Consider the following 12,708-nt stretch of genomic DNA (forward strand, 5'->3'; position numbering starts at 1 on the left):
CGCCACGCTGTCGCTGCTAAGTGCGCCTCAAGAGCGCCGTCGGGACCGCGAGGCAAATGCATTAATGCGATCTCACTGAAGCCCCGAGCGACGTCCGGTCCGGCGCATTTCTGGGAGGGACTTGGAGTCGATTGGGCCAACGAGGATGAAGAGGCCCGATTGTCTACGTCACACACTGGAGGCGACTCGGGCGACCGCGGGCCGCAGACCTTCCGAGGCGCCCCCCGATTGAACCCGACTCCCATCCGAACACTGACGCGACGCTCGTGCCCAATCGATGGCCCGGCTCGCCTCCGGCTCATGACGTAGATGATCCGGTCCCGCGTAGGTTCCAGTTATAAATGAGCGTCTGTATATTCTATGTCGAACAAGCCCCGTTTTTATGTAGGTCGGGGGTAGTGTTCCCAACCTCCGCGGTCGTTTCTCTTCCAATTTTTGACGGAAAATTCCCTAGATTTCCCTAGATATTCAGAAAAAGTTAATTCGCGTCAATATTGAGATTATCGTTAGGAAAAAATAGATTCCTGTAGTTTGGTGGCCGTTTAAAGGCTAAATGTGCTCCGTTGAGACCTTTTTACATAATTAAAGTTCGTTACTTCAACCTTGTGTGCCCCCCCCCCCCCCCCCCCAACATAACTGTTGTTACCGCTGGAGATTATCTCTGGCGCCGACAATATACAAAGAAGCATTTATTCCCGCTACACTCAGCCGGTACGAGATGAAGGGAAGAAACGTGTCTCTAAAGCCCTCTGAAACCGACTAAATGTCAATCCCTCGATTTGAACAAATTCACCTTTGCCCCTGAACGATGACGCAAACCCCTAGATCTAGGGAAAAATCCCTAAGGTTGGCAGCACTGGTGGGGGGGGGGGGGGGGGGGGGGACTATTCGCAACTTTTTGTGATGATAGCACCGGGGTGCGAGAATTACGCTCCCTAGCTCCTGGATGTTGGGCTTCACAATAATGGTGCTTGCCTACTCCTTCCTGGCGGGAAACAATAAAGTAAGGCTCTATAATACTGCTCGTAGATAGCGAAACTAGAATTCCTTACGCGTCGCAGACCCGGCCTCGTACCGCTGTTCCCCGGCGATCATCCGGACGACAGCCATTTTGGTTAGGCGCCAGAGCGCCCCCTATATATAGGTCGTGAAAGTTGCGAATTGTGGAACGCCACGATTCTCTTGGCTTTATTTTTGCTTTTCTTACCTGAAACATGTTCGCACTACCTGAATTGTCGTTCCACTTACATATCGTTCCACTTACAATGTTCCACCTAAGCCCCGAGCTCCTGCAACTAAAAAGGACTAAAAGGTGTTTTTTTTTTTTTACATTATTTTTTTACAAATTTTGCTTTTCTTATCTGGGACATGTTCGCACTACCTGAATTGTTGTACATATCGTTCCACTTTTTCTGTTCCACCTAAGCCCCGAGCTTCTGCAGCTAAAAAGGCCACAAAGTTTTTGTTTATTTTTATACATTATTTTTTTACAAATATTAATTATCTCAAACACTGTTGCGTATAAACTACGAAGTATTTACATTTATCTGCAACACTGCTGCGTATAAAACTAGGACGTATGCGGAACACTGTTCCTCCAAGTTAAACAAAACTTTTTTTTTGCAAAAAAAAAAAAATGTTCCGTTTAAAACGGGAATTAATTGGAACGGAGATAAAGATTGTATGCCTCTTTCACGTTACGAGGCTTTGGTGTGAAGCACGCATAGCGTCAAACACGTAACGTCACGGCGCTCCTTCTCGCGTTCTTGCACGCGCGTTGTCGTCGGCTGGAGCATATGGCTGCAGGCACGGAGCACACGCGCGAAATACCCTCCGAAAATGGTACGAGAATCGTTGCGAAGAACCTTCCACATTATTTTCGAGAACCGCGGCTACCGTCCCCTTGAAAGAAGATTCACGATTTCCGCATCGCAGATACCTTCTCGAAGTTCTTTTCTTTGATGGCGTAAAAGTATTTTTTAGAGCGCAGCTCTTAGGGGCCCGTTCCCGGCTTGAGCGGCGTCGCCGTCGGCGTAACCAAGGTTATCCCAAGGTCACGTGACCCTTCTGAAGTCACGTGACACCCCGAGGTCACGTGACCCCCCCCCCCCCCCCCCCGAAGTCACGTGACACCCCCAGGTCACGTGACCACCGCCAGGGTCACGTGACTTGGGGGGCATCGTCGTCATCACAGATGACGTCATCAGTGACGTCACTGATGACGTCACCGACATCCGCATCGTCATCATCGCTGATGACGTCATCGGAGTCCGCATCGTCATCGTCACCGATGACGTCATCAGTGACGTCACTGATGACATCATCGGCATGGTCACGTGACTCCCCAAGGTCACGTGACCCCCCCCCCCCCCCCAGGTCACTTCACCCCCCAGTACCCTTCCCTCCTCGTCCTCAAGAGCTGCGCTCTAATTCGGTGTTACAGGGAGTTGTAAACGGCTTTCACTTTTTAGAACGCTTTTTTCTGCACATGTGAGTTCGTGTTGTAAGAACAGTCGGAAGCACAGTGAATGTGTCGTGACCTAATAGTTTTACTTATTTCTTCCCCAACAATGAACCTGCTGCCATCTTTCTGCACCGGGCTGTGCAAGGAGTTGTGAGCATGCGCAGGATCTGTATTTTGTATCAGGCGCCACGCATGCTTCTATCACCCCCGCCTCATGGTGATTGGGCATTTTTCGCCCGGGTGTTAGGCGCTGGGGAGGTCTATATAGACCTTTCCAACGATCGGCTTGTGCGCGCTGCCATCTTGGTCTCCCGGGCCGTGGAAGGCCTTCTGAACGGCTGCAGTAACTCTCTCCCACGACATATGAGACGCCCAGTGAGTCGGCATTTCTCGCCCGGGTGATAAGCGCTGGAAAGGTGTATAGTAGGTGCTGCTTTTGGCACGCTTTCCTACGCCTGCGGAATGAAAAGGGTGAAGAGTGTGGATCTCTCTCTCTCTCCCTCCCGCTCCAACTGTATCACTGTGTATCTTTCTTTTTTTCGGGGAAGTGGTCGCTGAGTGCGCTCGAGTGTCCGACGGGCCCCCGGGCGTTGGACGCCGCTATCTGCAGGGACTGCTTATCGGCGCTGTTGGCGCTCTCCGGGCCAAGGTGACACGCTGTCTGATGGACGGCATCGCTTTATCCTTCCGCACGAAGCGGTGCGTCGAACCTGCGACTTCTCTCAGCGCACTCACACTGTTCACGCTGCATATACATAGGACACGGTCTGGTGACACGATGACATCTACGGACACGCCTGGTTTTTAGACATTTTGATCCTTTTTTTTTTTCTGACGAACATGTCTGCTAACAGTAATGTCCGCGTACTAAAAAAAAAAAAAATTGGTTTTGTTTGAACGTGCTCATTCTAAACTGGTGAAGAAGGAGATACCCCTAACATGTTTAAGTGCGGCTCTGGAAAAAAAAGTTGCAATCATCAGATAAAAATCAGCTTTGAACGAAAGCCTCCTAACCTAATCTCTAGCTGCCGTGAGAGCCTCTTTCAAAAGCTAAAAAGAAGAAGAAGAAAAAAAGGGTAGTGAGGCGAGTAAGCAAAGGAAACGAGTACAAGTCATTCCGCACATGCATACCGTGTCTCATAATCTAAAAAAAAAAAAAAAAGGTAACTGGCACATACGATATAATGTGGTCTCTTCGGCACCGTATAAACTTGCTAGGATCTCTGTGCGATGTTGACAAAGCAGAAAAAAAGCAACGTATTTCAAGAAACACGCGGTGCAATATACTGCGTGTGTCACCAACGTGGTGTACGAGATTCCGTTTAGTTGTGGCAGAATCTGCGTTGGGCAGACTGGGCGCTGCTGCTAGAATACGAGAGCATAATCTGTGTATGGGGGGCGCAACATCGCGGGGGGCCATCTTGGTGACCATTGTAGGCGGTGTGGGTGTAAGCCTGACCGGATTTCCACGAAGTTTTTAAGACAGGCAAAAGACAAAACGGAAGGAGAGATTATAGAGGAATTCTACATAAAAAAAAAGGAAAGCAATTGCGTCAGCACTCCGTCTGTACCTGCTTCAGTGTGAAGTGGTGTTTCTGGATGGTTGCCTTTGAGTGTGGCCATTGAGTGCGATGTGGTTTGGGCAATGCGTATATGTATAGGTGACGATGGTGATAATAAAAACCAGTTGAGAGTGAAGCGCCTCTCCTGTCTTTCGTGTTTCTTCTGTCCCCGTTTGCTCGCACTTTTTAGGCTTCTATTCAGTAATGTGCCAACTAGCTCAAACTCAAAGTTTTAATGCATAATGTATCCCGTCTAATAAAACGTATAAAAAGAAAAGAAAGCTGACGTAATGCAGTTGCTCACACGCATGCGTGTGCCGATTGGGCAACGTCTTTGTTGTCTTTCTGGGCATTTCTTTTGTGCGTAGCATGTTAGCCGATTCAGGGCGTCCTTTAACGCGCATCACGCGGTAGCGAAGGTTTACAACGTCGGTCCACATTGAAGCTGGCGCGAGTGGGATGTCGACTCGAATCTGCGGCGTCAGCTTCTCTGCGCATGCGCGACTTCTCCTCCCACCTGCTTTTAGGAAACGGTGCCAAAGATGAGTGAACGTGTACATCGGAAGAATGCCCTTCTCTAATGGCGGCTCGCGCCATCTGGGCAGTGTTTGTAATAGTTAACCTCCACGTAAAACACAAACCAGCTCCGGAGAAGGCGGCGCCACCCAACGGAAAAGGCGCGAAGCGGAGAACCTTTGAGCTACCGCTCATTCGGGTGTGCAGCGAAAACTGGCGTGGCAAGCCTGGCGGCCGATATGCGAAACCGAGGAAAGGGAAAGAAACTCGTATCATGCTGAAATCATGATCTTTAAGATAACCCGCCATTCGCAAAATCCGTGACGTTTCGTCGTAGGAACAACTTCGAAGAACAAAAATCCGCAGCTGGCGAGGTAGTCCACGTAGCTCCGATATTCCGCGGAGAAAATGCAGTATTATTCGTTGCCGCGTGCCCACATGGTGTCCTTCTATTTCTCCTCCCGCGAGTTTCGCCATGTACTGCGGCGATAGGCAATTATGGAAGACACCTTGAAACTGAACTCTTCCAGGGAGCGCCGGAGATTACAATGACGACGGGAGAGAGCGGGCCGACGGAATCTTTTTCTTTTCCGTCGCTTTTTTTTTTTTATCTTCTTTTTCTTGTATTTTGCGTGGCGCGGCGCTTTTGATCAGTTAAGCGAGCAAACCGACGTGACTGGCGTCTCGCATTTAAACGGCGTGAAATCGACTTTGAAGGTCGCCTCGACTTCGGCGTTTCCGAGTAGGCGGGCGCGGGTTTCGAAGTCCCTATCCGGGGGCTCTGCTTTCCGTTCTGTAGTATTTGCTAAAAGAAGCGCCATCGAGTGTACTCGTCAAGTTCCTGCGATATTTGAGGGTTTCCGTGCCGACAGTTTATCCCAAGAGGCGTCGGTCGCGGCGAAGTGGGAGTCGTAGATTTAAAGTACGCTCATGCACTGCCAAGTTCAGCCCAAACGCTCCACACGGCGTCTTCCACTTACCCGGATGGTCCCTTTCATTACTTCAGTGACCGAGTCTTGCGACCACGTTGCTGACACTTGATTTTCAAAAATCTCGCGACCGTCTTTTTTTTTTTTTTTTTTGTTGGTTGCCGCGAAATTAGCACGCATCCATTGAATGTACGAAGGCATTTTCCTAATATCGTGAAAGCCGAATTCGATGCGGATTCGCCTCTTCCGCCGATAGATGGCGAAAACCCTCCAATATGGCGGCTCCCAGTGGCATGATGGTGATGAGAGATGACAGTATTTTTTTGCAAATGGCTTATGGTATATATACGGGCTTCATATCGTCGAAGTCAAAAAAAAAAAAAAAAAGTTTTTAGCATCCACCCCCGCGCATGTGGTTACTCGCCGGACTTTGTCGTTGCCCAGCGCCACCGCAATAATGATCCTGCTTCCAAACGAGCGCCGTCGGGAATTTCCTTTTAACGTTCGGTCGACGTTGCTTCCCCGCTCGAAACAAATTGTGAGCGCGTGTCTCGTTCACTCGTGTTTCCTTGCCCATTATTTATCTTACGAGTTGTCGTTTCCGACCTTTAATGGACTGAGTGAAAGTTAAAAGAAAACAACAACACGAACGATACGAAAGATAAATGTTTTAATAGATTTAAAATTTAGGTAGATATCGTAGCTACGTCTCCACGTAGTCATCGCACACAGTTAAGCAATGAAAATGACGTAGCAGAAGCTTTTAGATGCCCTCTTCCGAGGAGGTGTCCGCGCACAGTGTTCTCACGGATTCGCGGTCATTCCATCACGCGTTCAACGAGACTGTATGCAGTCGCCCCAGACGTTTTTGCCTGGCCTTCATCTTCGTGGACGTCTGTCTGTTCGTCCTCTCCGGAACTCCTTGCAGTTTCCTCCACACTCGCGTTACACGTGCGGCCACTGACGGTCTTGTTGAACTCGTGATGGAATGCACGATGTGACAATTAACCTCCTCTGAGAAGGGCTTCCGAAAGCTTGTGCCACGTCACGAGAAGTGCCTAAATGTGCGTGCTAACTGCGCGGAGAACCAGCTGCAGTATCGAGCTAAATTCTGTATGTATTAAACTTTAAAGTAGGTTTTAAATTCAAAAATATACTAAAGAGTCAGACAAAGAGGAGGGACAGGACAAACATCTTTCAACACATTGAGGTCTTTATTGCCAGGTCGACGAGGAACAAGCTGCCGAAGATTCGGGGAAAGGGTTAGTGGGAAAGATTACCCCAGCGAGAGAGAGGGGGGGGGGGGAAGAAGAAAGGGAGGGAAGAGCAAGGAAAAGAGCGATGGGGGTGGGAAAGGAAGTAAGGGAGGTCGGGGAGGGGGGGGGGGGGGTTGACGCGGACAGGTATCTCGCCCCGAAAACCTTTTCTTTTATTGATCGGAGGCTGAAAAAAAAATTGCGTATTAAGAGCTATGACAACACCGGTTGGTGCAGTGGCATAACCTCCTATATACTGACAAAGCCTGGCAGATCGCCACGAGAAGCAGCCGCCGAAGTGGGAAAGGTGGAGCGGCAGGCAACGGGTGGGAGGAGAGCCACGTGACTGGCGCCCCGCTGCGGCGAGACGTCGAAACACACTTCTCCCGAGCGAACAAGTGTGTTTCGGGTCTTAGCCGCTGCAGAAGCTGTGCGCTCTTACGTCCAGGTTCCCCGAGAAATGGCTCCTTGATGATCTGGACCGGGCACTCTATGGTTCCGTCGTCGAACTGCCAGGCTTTGTGAGTATAGAGGAGGCTATGGCAATGTAGACAAAGGCAGAGCTAACTTCATGTCTACTCACTGACCATCCCAGCCAGAGCTTGGCGTTCTAACGCCCTCTCGTACCCTCTCCTCCCTCAGTTTGTCGGCGCATAGCCACTGACAGAATGAGAAGGGCAGGGCGCGTCTTTGGAGGTGCACGAGACGGCGATGCGTTGCTGAAGCTCGCGCTGGTGGCGGTACAACTGAAGCTCCTCTCTGCCCTTCTCATCTTGTCACTGCGTACCTCAACGGGAAAGGAGACGCGAGCGCTAGATCAGCTCCGCGAAATTTCGTCTTCTTTCTCGTTTCTATTCGGTCGGTATACGGTTCATCCATCCATAGGTAGAAAGTTAGCAATATACTCTCAGGGCGGGGCTTTTTGTCGCCTAATTAAATTTAGGTTTTTTTTTTATTTTATTTTATTTTAACCTCCGCGTTCCGTCGCCTCTCTTGACTTCACACCGGGTGTGGATCTATATCGCCTGGCCTGTCGCCTGGCCAAACTTACCATTTTTTTACGTAATTTTTTGGTTTTTTTTTATTAACGCAGTTAGCATCTTCTTTTTCCCCACTCTCAGTATACTTCCTCTGCCATGTGCTATCATAGTCCGATTTACCAGTGCACAAACTCTGGCACGTCAAAACACCCCCCCCCCCCCCCAAAAAAAAAAAAAAAGTGTTTTTGCATTTTATTTGTATTGGTAACCAACACCTACAGTAGTCTGCTTTTAAGGAAAGTCACACATTCGGAAATGCATAGTGTATCTGGCCGTGACGGGATATCGTGAGGCGATGGTGACTGGTCGAAACTGAATCTTGGTCCAAGGAATTCTCAAGATGCTTTGCATGGCACTATATAGGCCGCTATGATCGCTTGCATCTTGCAAGAGGTATTTTGCCGATTTGGCCCCATCGGACTGTGATGAGTTCCATAGAAGAGGGAGCCGTTCACAAGCTTTGATCATACTCGTTGTCATATCAAAAGTATATATATATATATGCACTTCCTCCCTCTTGGAAAAAAACGTCTACCATGACTAGGAAGTACTGGCCCAGGAAGGGGCCCCCAAAGTCGACATAAAGCCTGGATATATACTTGGTTGTCGAAGGAAGGAAGTGTGGTTTTAGAGCGCAGCTCTCCGGCGCCCGTTTCCGGCTTGAGCGGCGTCGCCGTCGGCGTAACCGCGCGGTGCATGATGGGTAAATTTCCCCGCTAAATTTAGCGGGAAATTTTTTCTGCTAAATTTAGCGGAAATTTTTTGCCTAAATCAGGGCGAGCAGAAGAGGCATAGCCCCCTCTCCGCACCTTCCCCTCCTCCTCCTCAAGAGCTGCGCTCTAATTCGGCGTTATAGAGAGTTGTAAACGGCTTTCATTTTTGTCCCTAAACCTTCTACGCTTTTGGTGAAATAACATAAAGCTACCCTGAAGTGCCCTCGACGGAGGATATTAGTAACGTTCCGCGAAGAGCGAGACTTTTTTTTTTTTTTTTTACTACGGTTATTGAGGTTCAATACGAGAATAGGTGGTGTTGGCCGAGCACTACCGCAGCACACATGTCCAATGTGCACCCCGTGCTGGCCGCTGAAGGCGACGTTAGATTTCCAGCTCTGCGGCTTCCTCGTCTCGGAAGTGCTCGCTTGGCGCGCTCTAGTACAAAGCGCTGTCGTCGTGCTTCTGTTCTTTTGTGAGAGGAGGCAAAAACCGCGGAAATGGAAGAAAGAAGGCCACGTCTCTGGTCGGAGGAGGAGGCGACCTTCGGGGCGCACCGCTTCAGCTTGCGATGGACCGCAGCGGACGCTACGAGCCATCCCAGCCTATCCAAGGCCGCTTGGATGTCACGTGACCTTTGGGAGGGCCGCAGCGGAGCGCATACATACAGCCGCCGCAGCAGCAAATGTCAAAGTCAAATTCGGGGGTTTTACGTGCCAAACCTACGACGGGCATCTGGCACGCCCCGGCGAAGGACTGGGGATTAATTTCGACCACCTGGGGGCGCGTCACGCCAATCCGTTTCACGGCAACCACCGTGACCGCAACATAGCAAAGGGCGAAGGCTACGGCCCCGGGTAGGAGCCAATCAGCGGGTAGGAGCGAGGCGCGTGCTTCGCTCTCATTGGCTGGAGGGGGCTGTAGCCTTCGCTTTTTGCCATGTGAGACGGAGTAGATAGATGCCAGGGGGAAAGGGCGTAAACAGAGAGAGGAAGGGGGGAGCAAAAATTCGCAATCGTTAGTAAAGCTACCGTACGCTCTCGCGGTCAAAACCTACTCGAGAGCCAATAAAGTACACTTTAGGAGGAGGCAATAAATATTTCGCTCGGAACTGTGGTGTGCTTTCTAAACGTGTTTAGGAAGGGTAGAAAACTTGGCAGCTCGCGGTGTGTACGTGATGTCAATGGGGGCACTTGCACCGCGGAGGCGCAACATTTTCCGCGATGTGTTCGCTTAAAGCTGTGGAGGTCCGGCGAAGAATGGAAGCACAATGTGGGGCCGACTGCTATTGAGGAGTCGGTAGATGAGGGTGATGCGAAGACAGACATACAAATTGTCCCCGTGTTTGTCAGTGGCGTGACGTGGCATGTTGGAAAACTTGCGGGGGAGTAGGCAGTTTAGAAAGGAGAAGAAAAAAAAAACAGAATATGTCGCGCATTTGTTTCTTGTTGCTAAGCGAGTGCTGATGTGGGCTTCCACGGCATTCGTTTCGCACCATCGAATTTCTTGTAATGCGCTGGAAAAAAAGTTCTACTGCCTAAACACTGAACCCTGTACCCGCATCATTCTTCACTTTTTCAAGGTTGCAAATAGAAACTTTCAGATTAAAAAAAAAAAAGAAAAAAAAAGAAGAAAATAGCGTGGTCTAAATAAAAAAAATGTTTTGCAAGAACGTATTTGGGCGAATACTACGCTGCCATTTCAGTCGTCTCTATCGATCTGTCGCGCCAGTTCTGAGGCAAACCAGCGAAAACGAAGAACCGCCTGAGAAAATGAAAAATCGCCTGAGGAGGCGTTTTTCGCCTCCCCAGGCGATTTTTCGGAAGCGACCTTGATGCCGCTTCCAAACAAATTGGCAAAAGGTTTTATTTGCTAGCAAGGTGCGAGCTGTTTCTGAGCACGGCGCGAGCGCTAGGAGCCGGCGTTCGCGTCGGACTGCTCGGATCGGACCCACTTCCCAGGGTGTCTGGCGACCGGGAACACCGGGAATTGTCAGGGAAATTTTAATTAACTGGAAAAATCGGGGAAACGTCAGAGAAATTGTCAGAAACCGAACCCAGTCAGGGAAAAAGAGCCGGAAACGCCATCGAGTGCCCTGAGCAAAGACTTCAGGACTTGGGGGCAGAAAAATGGGCAATAAATTCTGCTTAGAACGGAGCGCGGGCTCTGCTCAGAGGAAACAGCTGAAAAATCCAGTCCAACCCTTGGATTGGATTGAGAGCGCGACACCACGCTAGATCCAGTTAGAGCTCCTAGATTTAGTAACAAATGAGAAAGCCGCGAACCCCAATCTGATCCAAGCCTTAAATGGGCCTTGCAAGGACTTTTTTACTGGTTTTTAATTTGCACCGAACCTGAGTGCACTGAACGTAGTAACTTTGTGAAACTTTTCTTTTCTCGAATTTCGCTTTATTTTAAAAGTTATACCGTAGGCAAATTAAAATTACAAAAACAAGCAAAAAATAACCTCCTTCATGACGTCCTTGGTTGCTTGAGTGTCCGTGAACTAGAGGAGGGGTAGTGAGCTCAGCGAGCGCTCAGGACTGCCGCGCTCCGTGTCGACGGCGCGAGAGGGCGCCAGTAAAGCCTGTTCCGGATAAGCCGTATGCAGGGGGCAGCCAGAGCGGCTCTCACTGCATTTGCTGCGCGATTGAACACTAATTCGGCATGAGACTTGATTGGCCACAAACGACCGCAAACACGGGGTAAATATCAGTTCAGAATGGGAGCCATTTCGCGCTGCCATACCGCGAAACGGTCAAACCGCCCGACAAAGTTGCTCGCCGAAGGCCTTCGGAACGCTCGGAGCCGGTCGAATCCTCCAGTCCCTACGACCGCAGCGTCGCCGCGTACTGGAGGTGGGGGTGAACGGACTATATGAAGAGTTGCGTTCTGATGGAGAGGCTGAGATCACGGTGCCTGACTGTGTGTACAGTGAGCGGCAAAGTTAGCGGGAACAGGATACAGCTGCTTTTTCGCTTTTGACTCGGCTGTCTCATATACCAATTCGTTCAGCGCTTGCGTTGCTGCCCTAAATTGGCGCATTCCATCGCACTACATTTTTTTCTTCGAAGTTTTTCAGCTGTCAGGCGAGAATTAAAAGTAAACAAGTACCCTGCCCCTAGCAGCGGCGTTTCTACGTGCGACCAATATTTTTTTTCCCCTTTTCTTTTGTTCTAATTTGATTCGCGCTGTAGGACGCTAGAAGTCCATGGACTCCTAACAAAAGATACTTTTTTTTTTTAATCGTAGGATTGATTTTTGCAGTACTTTATCAGCTTATTTTATTATACTCGATCAGAAAATTAGGTGACGACCACTCCAAAGCTAAGAGCGCTTATCTTGGGTCACGTGATTGGCGTCTTATCCTGAATATTTTTTTGTACAGGAGAGCAGATTAGTTGCTGCTTTTGCAAGACTTCCTTATTTCCTTCCCTACTCTTTTTTTTTTTTTTTACGATGACAGGAACGGGTTGAAAGCTACATAATTCGTTTAAGATCACGGCTATCAATAGTTTTTATTACCTCGAGAGCAATAAAATTACCCGTTTGATTACAGCCAGAGAAACGTACTAGAAAAAGAAATTGGCAGCGACTTTTATCTTTTAAGTCCAAGCATTCCGTGCGTTATAAACGCACGGAATGCATTATTTGGGGAGTGATTATTTGTTTGCTTAGAAGCATTAAAGGGGCGGTGCCACGATTTTTGTTTCTTCCTAAATAAGACTGAGAATGAATCCTTGACGTTTATAACCTATAAAGCACGCATTAATTTTTCTCCTCGTCCAATAATAAACAAAAACGAACAGCTTTTTTTTTTAATTTGTAGCTAGAACAAGCGGCCACTTGATCTGGAGCCGATTATATGCCGCCTATGTTTATCACAGCCGCGCGTTAGGGCTGGCAAAGAAGAGGCACTCGCTGAATTCCAAATATTGTTAATTCGAAAAAAAAAAAAAAGCTGTGTTGGAGCTTTGAACAGACTGTGGCGCCCTCACTTTGGGTAACACAAGCTCACCTGACTTTGGGTAGTACAAGCTCACCCGAACAGTTCTAGTCACTGGCAGAATGAGGACGGTAGGGAGAACCTTCGGTTATTCTTCCTACCTTTGTCGGCGCTCCGGCGTCTCGCGATCCTCGAGCGTGCAGCCAAAGCACGACAGAAGGCAGCGGCGAGCGCGTGCTGGAGGCCGGGTTTCCAAAGGAGACGCCCTGGCGTTCTACTTCT

The sequence above is a fragment of the Ixodes scapularis genome, unplaced genomic scaffold (genome assembly GCF_016920785.2).
Source record: "Ixodes scapularis isolate PalLabHiFi unplaced genomic scaffold, ASM1692078v2 PGA_scaffold47__10_contigs__length_4178495, whole genome shotgun sequence".
NCBI classification, from domain to species: domain Eukaryota; kingdom Metazoa; phylum Arthropoda; class Arachnida; order Ixodida; family Ixodidae; genus Ixodes; species Ixodes scapularis.